Source organism: Gossypium arboreum, chromosome 10, assembly GCF_025698485.1.
Source record: "Gossypium arboreum isolate Shixiya-1 chromosome 10, ASM2569848v2, whole genome shotgun sequence".
NCBI classification, from domain to species: domain Eukaryota; kingdom Viridiplantae; phylum Streptophyta; class Magnoliopsida; order Malvales; family Malvaceae; genus Gossypium; species Gossypium arboreum.
The window spans coordinates 6262510-6272900 of NC_069079.1; the positions used below are offsets into that span (position 1 = coordinate 6262510).

Below are 10391 nucleotides of genomic sequence, written 5' to 3' on the forward strand. Positions count from 1 at the left end.
TGTTGTAAATTTGATCGTTCTTTTCCGCCCCTTAATAGTTCTTACAAATTTATTCGGTATATATGAAGCCCCAAGAGCCTCAAATTCTGTCTTTTTCAAAGATTTTCTTAAAATAAGTTTATTTAGAGGGGTATTTGAAGGACAGAATTCTCTTTTTTGATAATATTGGAAAGAAGGAATTTCATTTCAATTATCTGTTCTATATTTCGGAAGAAATTTATTTATCATGATAAAGTTGGTGAGTGTTGGAATTTTTTTTAAAATTTACAATAAAACAAGGTGGGTGGCATTTTGGAAAATTTAAGCTCGATTGTTAAGTTTGGGTTCGGCTCAAAAAATAAGTTTAAATTTTTGCTTAATCTCAGTTTAGATTATAAATGTTAAATTCAGGTATAAATTGACCTATCTCATATTAAAACTTATAGTATCGATATTTAATTTTTTTTTTTTTAAATTTTCAAAACATTAAACTTTAAGAGAGTGTTGATATTAGGTAGGATATTGATACTTTTGTGAAATGTATCAATACTTTATTAAGGTTATCGGTACTTTTGATATTTTAGATATATATTTAGGTTGGGCCTGGGCTAAGGGTAAAAAAGGGCTTATTCAAGGCTTGACTCATTTATAAAACGAGTATTGTTTTTTGTCTAATATTATATTTCAAGTCTATATTTTTGTTCAAACTCTTTTATATTTTGAATGTGTTGTCTTGTAATTGCAAATGAATTATCTAATAAATAGGTAAAATTTTTGAAAAAAATTTGTAAATGAGTTACTTGATAAAAAAAAAATTGAAAAACGAATTCCTTCAGAATATTTGATCATAATTTTGGTAATCTTTCATGATTTTCAGTATTGTCTTATAATTTTAGTATGACGTCAAAATTTCTTATTTGTTTTCAAAATAAAGGTTTGGCTTGAGAAATCAATTTTAAAAGAAATAAAATATTTTTGCATACTAATAGAATTTAAAACTAATAAAATAAAAACATTAGTAAAAAGAAAAACATGAGGAAATATTAAAACATATGAGGGATATTAATTTTGGTTTGTGTTACTAAATTTGTTTTATTTATTTAATTCTTCATTTTTTAAAATTGATCATAAAATATAATTTTTCCCTCACAAAATTTAGCATAAAATAAAAGTTATCAATTTTTTCCCATGAAATTTTTTAATATTTAAAAGTAATTAATTTTACTCCAAAATTATATTTCGTACCAAATCATCATTTTGAAATCATATTAAAAGATTTAAGAGTATATTAAAAATATGAGGAAATACAAAAAATTTGAGGAATACCAAAATCATAACTTTTTAGCATATTTTTTCCATTACAAAATCTCATTAAAATTTCTTAAAATTTAAAAATAATATTTTTTATTTACTCTAAAATTATATCTTATGCCAAACATTCTTTTCAAATAATACCAAAAATTATGATAGTATACCAAGAGTAATGAGAAAGTACCAAAATTTATGATGATGTATAAAAAATTATGAGGAAGTACAAAAAAATACGAGGAAGTACAAAAAATTATGAGGGAGTACCAAAACTTAGATGTATCAAAAATCATGAGGAAATACTAAAAAAGATGAGGAAGTACAAAAAATTACGAGGGATACCAAAAAATACGAGGATGCACAAAAAATTATGAAGATGTACAAAACTTATGAGATAATACAAAAAATACGAGGGAATACTAAAAAAAATGATAAGTACAGAAAATTATGAGAGAATATTATAAAATCGGAGAAAGTATAAAAAATGAAGAAGGATGTACTAAAAATTATAAGGATGTATCAAAACGTACGAGGAAGTACAAAAAATTATGAGAGAATACAGAAAAAAAAGAAGAGAAAGTACCAAAAAATATGATGATGTATGAAAAATTATGAAGATGTTCAAAAAACTATGAGAGAATATCAAAAATTATGAGGGAAAATTAAAAAAATAAGAGGAAGTACCAAAAATTATAAAAGAATACCATAAAATATGAGGAAGTGCCAAAAATTACGAGGGAATACAAAAAAAAAATGAAGAAGTACCAAAAATTATGGAAGAATACCAAACAACAAGAAAAGATACCAAAATTTGTGAGGGGATACCAATTTTTGGTATCGCCTCAATAATTTATTTAAATTTTAATATTTTTTAAATTATTTTTTCGTTACAAAATCCCATTGAATTTTTTTAATATTTAAAATGTAATATCCTAAAACTATAGGACTATATTCTTTTAAACATTATCATCAATTTAGTCTTAACATTAGTGGATAAGGGCTTAGTATAACTTTTTCGGAACTAAAGTTCAAACCCCATTGTTACTAAGGATGAACAAATTAATGTGGTAGAACGTACTTAAGAAATGTTTGCAATTGTCAAATGGTTAAGTATCACAGTATAACCCTTTATTCCTAGGTTCTATCCACTTTGTTTACTTCATTTTCCATTCATGAAATTCGGCCAAAACGGGCCATTTACCAAACAGCCCTTGAAATTTTCATTAACTCAATCATTAAGTCCCTTTCCAAGCCACATGAGGAGTTCTGATTCAAATCTAACTCAAGTCCCTCGATATTCCCTCACATATTCGCTTTGCACACGGCCGTGTGGCCCCTGAAACTTAAAATTTACAGTTTTGTCTCAACTTTAATTATTTTATTCAAATCAGTCCCTGATTAGGTTTTTAATAGTATTTAGAGAACTTGATTATCAATTATGTCCTGGAGTAGGAATAGAACAACGAAATATATGGATTATTGAATTACTTTTGATTGATTGATTTCTTGAATAGTGAATAATGTTACATGAATGTTATGGATACTCGATTGAATGATCCAAATGCCGTAATTGTTTGCAAAATTGCATGTCTAATTTATTCATGAATTTCATCGATTAGTTATCAGATTAAAGGTAAACAATATATAGGTTGAATGACTTGAATGTATTTATATTACTTTTGCAAGGATTGGGTGATATGATCGGAGGAAGAGTCGACAATTTATCTACATTTAATTGTTTGTTGTGTACTCACAGTTATAGCAGGTTCTAATTGCGACGGTCTCGCTATGTACCCATAGTTACAGTAGATCCTAACTGCGACATTTTCATTGTGCTCTCACGGTCCCTTTGATAGCTCTTATCTGAGAGATGGCCGTGTTTCCGTTGTTACCGACAACTTTTATCTGCAATTACCCAAATCTGGATGTGGTATTAAGTCTGTGGAGGGAGTTCGAGACAACTCCCGATTTTGGAGCGTTAGTGGTTGGGGGTAGGACAAGTCATTTTCAAATAGATTTTTGTATGACATATGTGACAATTCATGCACACATTATTGAATTTACTTAATGAAACGATTGAATTGATTTATGTGCCTATATCTTTCGTGAACAATATGAATAACTCTGAAATTGATTCAATTGATTGTCTATGATTGAATATATTATTACTATTGCTTGACCAAGGTTGCAACACCAATTTACCATGTTTGAAATTGACAAATATTTATATCCGATTGCTATTCTTGATAATGATGTATGATGTGTATTTATTATTTAAAAATATAGTTGTGTGATTTGGTTTATTGTAAAGGAACTCACATTGAACTTCCAAAGCTCACTCCCCCAAGTTTCTATCTTTACAGATAATCCTTCAGACTATGGCGCAGACACGACACTCGAAGGGTCTTGGCTTGTGTTCCATTTTCTTTTCGTTAATGTTATTGTTTTTAATTCCTTAGGAGGTTGAGTCATTTTTGTTTTCTTTTATTATAAATTGTGGTTTGGGATTTGGTTTTGATTTAGTTGTTAGGTGCATCTCATTCAGTATTCATTATAAAATTACGTTATTATTTGTTAATATTTGATTAAACGAAATTGTTTTATTAAATCGATTTATGTTTTAATTCTGCTGCTATTCCTAATAAGTTAAACTAGAATATATAAATAACATGTATGAACTTGAGTTTTAAAAGGAAAATTGATTTTGATAAAGATTGAGCCACTTTGGTGGTTAATGTAACTTTTCGAATTTAGGTCTACCGTCTAGGTCGGGTTGAAGAGTTTACAAATTTTTTTTTTTGTTTACTCCAAAATTATATCTCGTGCCAAACCTTATTTTCGAAATAATACCAAAAATTATGAGTAAGTACACAAAATCTAAGGGAATACAAAAAATTATGAACATATACCAATTATTATGAGAAAATATCAAAAAATTATGAGAGTACACCAATTAACTTGTAACATAAGCTTTTTTCTTAAAGAAGCTCACAACAAAGCCTCTCTTATTTTTTGCTTGATCCTGATTAAATAAAGCAAGGTGAGTGGAATTTTTAAAAAAAATTTATGTTCTAAAAAAAAACAATAATTTTTTATTTTAATGACATTTAATTATTTCTTGATACAATTATGCTAAAACAAATATTAATATAAATTTTATTATCATATATTTTAAACAATATTATATATAAAGTGTAATTTTGTAATTATCTTAGGGTAGGATTTTTTCCATACCTGACCCCAACCCAGCCTTAGAATTAGGCCCGTCTAGAACTCATTTTCAAAAAAAAAAAACCAACAATATCGGATTAGGTCGTTCAGTACCCATTGGGTTTGAGTTTTTTTTGTCATCCTTAATTGTAATGTACATTATTGTTTGGAGCATTTAGTTAACAAAAATCTAAGATTATCAAGGTAACCATATATTTTGGAATCATATTTTTATGTTTGGATAAAGGAAATTATCAAAATTTTCAAGATTCAATAATACATAGGATAGTCGCAATATAACCTCTTAGAATCTTAAGTGCCCTTGATAATGTGACATTTTCTGTAAGTATACTTTCATATTTAATGAATGCGACTCATTTCAAATTAAGAATAAAAATTAATAATTAAATTCTCTAATTTTCGATATAATCTTTAAATAATATTTCAAATATAAGTAAATATCTTCTAAGCCAAGGAAAATTAAAATTTAGTCTATTTTATTTGTTTTCTTAACAAATTTATTGGTAATTTCTATAATATTGGTCAAAATTTCCAACAATAAAAACATATAACATGTTTTAATAAAAAAATTATTTGATACATTATCGATGAAGATTTTAAATTCCACAAGTAGGCTTTAGAATTTAGTAAAAAATAAAAATAAAATAATTAAAAAAATCGGGACATTGAAAGTATTTGAACATTGCTTGTGAAATTAAAAAATTTCATTTGTAGTGTATCAAATATTGACCCATAAAATAAGGGTTTCTCCTCTTTCTTTTTCTTGTCATCTTGATTAAAAAAGAAGCTCTAGGTGCTTATCGTTTCTCCTATATATTTGAGAAAAGAGAAATTAAATTAAATTACTAAAGAAATGCATTCATTTTTTAGTAAAATAAAATATTATTTGCTTCAAACTTTGATCTGACACAATTCTGATGGTAAATTAAAGTCTTTTAGACACTAAATAAGCATGTTTTCAAGCCATTTTATATCATTTTGTTACGTTTTCTATTTTCAGTAGCTTAAATTTAATTTTAGTAAAATAAGTGTTTCTACTCACATTTTGGAAAAATAATGACCCATTGGGCCAATACGGGCTTAGGTAAGAACTGACGAGCCAATTTAGTGTGCAAGACACCAATTTCAGGCCAAGAAACACAAGGAATGACTTCAATGTAGTGACACTAGAATGTAGTGTCACAACATCTAACTTTGAAGCATATTAAGAGCATCAATGACTTCAGTGTTGCAACACCAACATGTAGTATCGTGACACCCAACTCAGAAGCCACAGAAATCCCATTCGATGTCCAATGTCGCGACATCAGTTTGATGGAAGCTTAAAATACTACAAGGGTGTTGCAGTCCACACAACCTTAATTAACTTGTTATTCAACTCTTACTTACCTAATTAGGTTATAATACATGAACTCTATATATAGTAGCTTAAGACAATGGATTCTGGGGGCCTTCCATACAATCTTTCATACTTTTAATTTAGGTTTTCTGTGTAGTTTAAGTTTATTAAGTTTGTTTAATTAGAAGATCCTATTCCAAAATTAGATAACCACGAGCGAAAGATGTTCTAGATACGCGCTTTCATCGTCATATATATGAGCATTCTCTTCCTTTATTCTATTATTTATATTGTTTGCTAATTTTATTAATTGAATGTGTGTATAAATATTGGAATTTATTTTGTGCTTTATATTTATCTTACATGAATTAGTTGCTTGTTGATTAATTGATTAAGTAAATAATAACCTAAAATTGAGTATTTATTCGAGAGTACTTAGTATACTAGGAAGTGACACCCCTAGTAGAAGATTTAAACAGGTGAAACTGAGAGGGTATCCTATTGAGTAGAATTCATACCAAGCGATGAGACCGAGAGCGTATTCCTACCTAAGGGTGGTATATACTTAATTGAATGTAATTATTGACTTAATTAACGATCAGGGTTACAATTGATTCTAGGCTAAAGGGGGCTCGCGTAGTCAACACTAGGAATAAGAGAAACCGATAGTTAACTTAAGGTTAATTTTAGTTTAAGTTAAATTAATTAATTAGTTTTATTATTGTTTTGGATACACACTACTAATTCAAAACTCGACTAGATTAGTACTTACTTTCTGTAATTGATTTAATAGTGATTTTCTCCAATCAACAATCCATTGGGTACGATCCTTAGAATACTTACCAAATGTTTCTGTCGAAACCATTTTTTAAAGTTTTGGAAAAAATAAGGATCGACTTTAAAAAGCGAATTATGGAGTCGCCACCGACCCTTTTTTGAGGTGTAATCAGATCACCTTGAGGTTGATCATTTTAATAAAACATTTGATTTATTAAAATAATAATTTTAGGTCTACGAAAATTGAGAAAAAGGGTTCGGGAGTACGTTACGCACGAGGAAGGGTTAGCACCCCCGTAACGCCCAAAATTGGTACCAATTGATTATTGAATGTCCTATCGTTGAAAATTTAGGAAAAAAAATTAAAATCGATTCCTTTAAAATGTATGAACAATTGAATTGGATTTTAAGGTTCACTTGCTCCAAAGAAATAAAATATCACATCCAAAGACGTGAGGACACGATACTTTAAGCCTTCAAAGACAGAGATCACCTCATAATTTCCAAAACACGCAACGAACTCTTAAAAGGGTACTCCGTTATTTGGCAAAACGGAAAAACGAAATCCAACACGTTAGGGCATGATTTCTCGAATTTCCAAACACGAAACATTGCCTTATTTTGAAGAGTTTTCGAATAAGTAATTGTGAAACCGACTCAAAATATATTCGCTTGGTTTACTTGAAGGTAAAAATAATTGATATTGGGGGATAAGTTAAAATTTTAAATCATGATGCCATAACAAGAAATAAAGAAAACATAATTATAAACGTGAAACAGTAATATGTGAATACGAATTAAAAACCAAAAAAACACGTGATATACAAAACAACATGAAAACTAGGAACCAATATAACATAAAACAATTTAAAAACCATATGAACAATATATAAAGGAATAACATATATTAGAATTCAAAATAGCTCATACGTATAAAAAAACGAATAATATATAAGTGATTATTAAAGTATGTATTGAAATGAATAATATGTAACACAATTTAAAATGAACAAATGACACGTATTTATATGAAAATAATAAATGAAAATAATATATATACAAAGATACCAAAGCAACTAAAATAAACAATATAAAATAGGATCCATAAAAGAACCAAATTATACAAATAATTTTAAAGAAAATATATATAAAAATAAATTAGAAGAAAATATTTACATGATGATTTGGAAAGAAAATATACATTAAAGATTTTAAAGAAACTATACAAATAAAATACCATAGAATTAAAAATATAAAAACATTTGAAATAAACACAAACACATCATAAAATAACCTTAAGCGGCATTGATTATATATAGATTTAAAAGGAAACATGCAATCATAAATGATTCAAAAGAAAATACATAAAATAATATATAAAAATATATATATACAAAAACATAATATACAACAATTCAAAACTAATGAAAAAAAACATATATATTAGTGTAAAAAACAAAACAATATAGATAATACACCAAACCATAAATATATACGCATAGATAAATAATATTGTAAAATACAAACAACTTAATAAAAATAATATATGCATAAAGGAAGGAGATTAAGCAAAAAAAAAAAATGAAATGAACAGTATATAGAAAGATTTGAAATAAACAATAATAAAATAGAAAAGTAATAAAGAAATCAAAGCAGGGACAAATTTGAGATTAAAGTAAAATCTGAGATCTAAAAACTAAACATCACATTAACAAGGGGAACCAAATTGAATGTGCATGAGAAAGAGGGGGACTGATCGGGAAATTATCCCTGAACCCTCAAGCGTGACACCTTAATGCGGACTCAAATGAATCACGGAAAAAAAATGTGGCAAAATTGAAACATAAAAATGAATGAATTTGAAATAACAAAGAAAGAAGAAGGACCAAATGTGTAAATAAACCGTTTAAAGAAATTAGACGTGTAGACCAAGTCAAAAAGGCTGTCAGTTCCTTCTCCCCATGCTATTCCCTTTATTGCTTTAATGAATCCATTTCCTTTTTGGTAAAAAACGTTTTAACCTTTGTTTGTAAGGAAAAAAAAAACTTTATTATTCTCTCAACTCACACACCCCAGCTGAAGGCCAAACTTCAACCACTCTAAAGTCCGACTATGGCGAACGGAATCGAGCCCTCCGATGACGTGAATGCAACTCCAGTGAGTCCCCCTCTTTTCTCTTATACGCGTTTATATTAAATCTGAATGAAAAAGGAAAAAAAAACATAAATAAATTACAGTAATAATCACCTTAGAAGTATATTTTGACTGCTTTCTATTAATCTTTGTATGTATTTTGTATACACTTTATCTGAAAAAAAGAATGAAAAACCAAAAAAAAAAAACCCTATACAATGAAAAATTTGAAGGCTTTATAGCCAAATACAAACAGTTACTTGCTACTCTCTCGCTGAAGTTGCAGATCGTGGAGGAGAGCGTCATGGGGCATGATGTATGCTACACACTGGCTAGGAGTCGTGCTTGATGTGCCGACGTGCGTGGCGGAGAGGTGCTGATGGTTGTGAATGGAGAACGTGGGCACATGGTGAAGGGAGGCAGTTTCCTTCTTTGCTGGAAAGAGAGAAAAAAAATGTGTGGGCTAAGGGTTTTTTAAAATTTGGGCTTTTGTTTATTTGGACTTATTTAATATTTTGTTTCTCTTTTTTTTTTGGTTTTTGTATGTTATGGGCCCGGGCTAAAAATTGGGTCTACAACTGCCCCTCTTTGCTCGTTGTTATGTAACAAGAACGGAGCAAAGACCCTAAAAGGACCAATTTTGCCCGGTCTTGCTGAATCTTTGACTTTTTTGGTGCTCCTCTTCTTCAAGTAGTCTTACAACAACTTTAAGAAGATAAGGTTTGTGACTTCAACCTGCTCCACTGCAACTTCAGGGAGACAAAGTCGGTGGCTAAAATCTGCTCCATAGTCGATACATGGAGACAAGACTCGCCATCTTCGATCTGCTCCATAGCCGATACATGGAGATAAGATCTGTAACTTTCAGTCTGCTTCCTACAACTTCAAGAAGATAAGACCTATATCTTCAACCTGCTCTCTTGTTACCTTAGAGAGATAAGGCTGTTGGCTAATATCTGCTTCATATTCGATACACAACCTGCTCTCTTGCTATCTCAGAGAGATAAGACTGGTGGCTAAAATCTGCTCCATAGCCGATACACAACCTGCTCTCTTGCTACCTCAGAGAGATAAGGCTGGTGGCTAAAATCTGCTCCATAGTCGATACATGGAGATAAGACTCACCATCTTCGATCTGCTCCATAGCCGATACATGGAGATAAGATTTGTAATTTTCAGTCCGCTTCCTGCAACTTCAGGAAGATAAGACTTGTATCTTCAACCTGCTCTCTGTAACTTCAGAGAGATAAGACTGGTGGCTAAAATCTGCTCCATAGCCGATACATAGAGATAAGACTCGCCATCTTCGATCTGCTCCATAGCCGATACATGGAGATAAGATCTGTAATTTTCAGTCCGCTTCCTACAACTTCAGAAAGATAAGACTTGCATATTGAGCCTGTTTTACTACAACTTCAGAGAGATAAGGCTGGTGGCTAAAATCTGCTTCATAGCCGATACATGGAGATAAGATTCGCCATTTTTGATCTGCTTCATAACCGATACATGGAGATAAGATCTGAAATCTTCGGTCTGCTTCCTACAACTTCAGAAAGATAAGACCTATATCTTCAACCTGCTCTCTGTAACTTCAGAGAGATAAGGCTAGTGGCTAAAATCTGCT

General features: G+C 29.7%; 1 long non-coding RNA gene across 1 annotated transcript; it reads left to right on the top strand.

Annotated features, from left to right (window-relative positions):
• Positions 1 to 8597: 8597 nt before the first annotated feature.
• On the top strand, positions 8598 to 9486 carry LOC108472947 (uncharacterized). The gene is made up of 2 exons (XR_001869616.2): positions 8598 to 8791; positions 9054 to 9486. It is a non-coding gene; the product is annotated as an uncharacterized LOC108472947 (long non-coding RNA).
• The last annotated feature ends 905 nt before the right edge of the window (positions 9487 to 10391 follow it).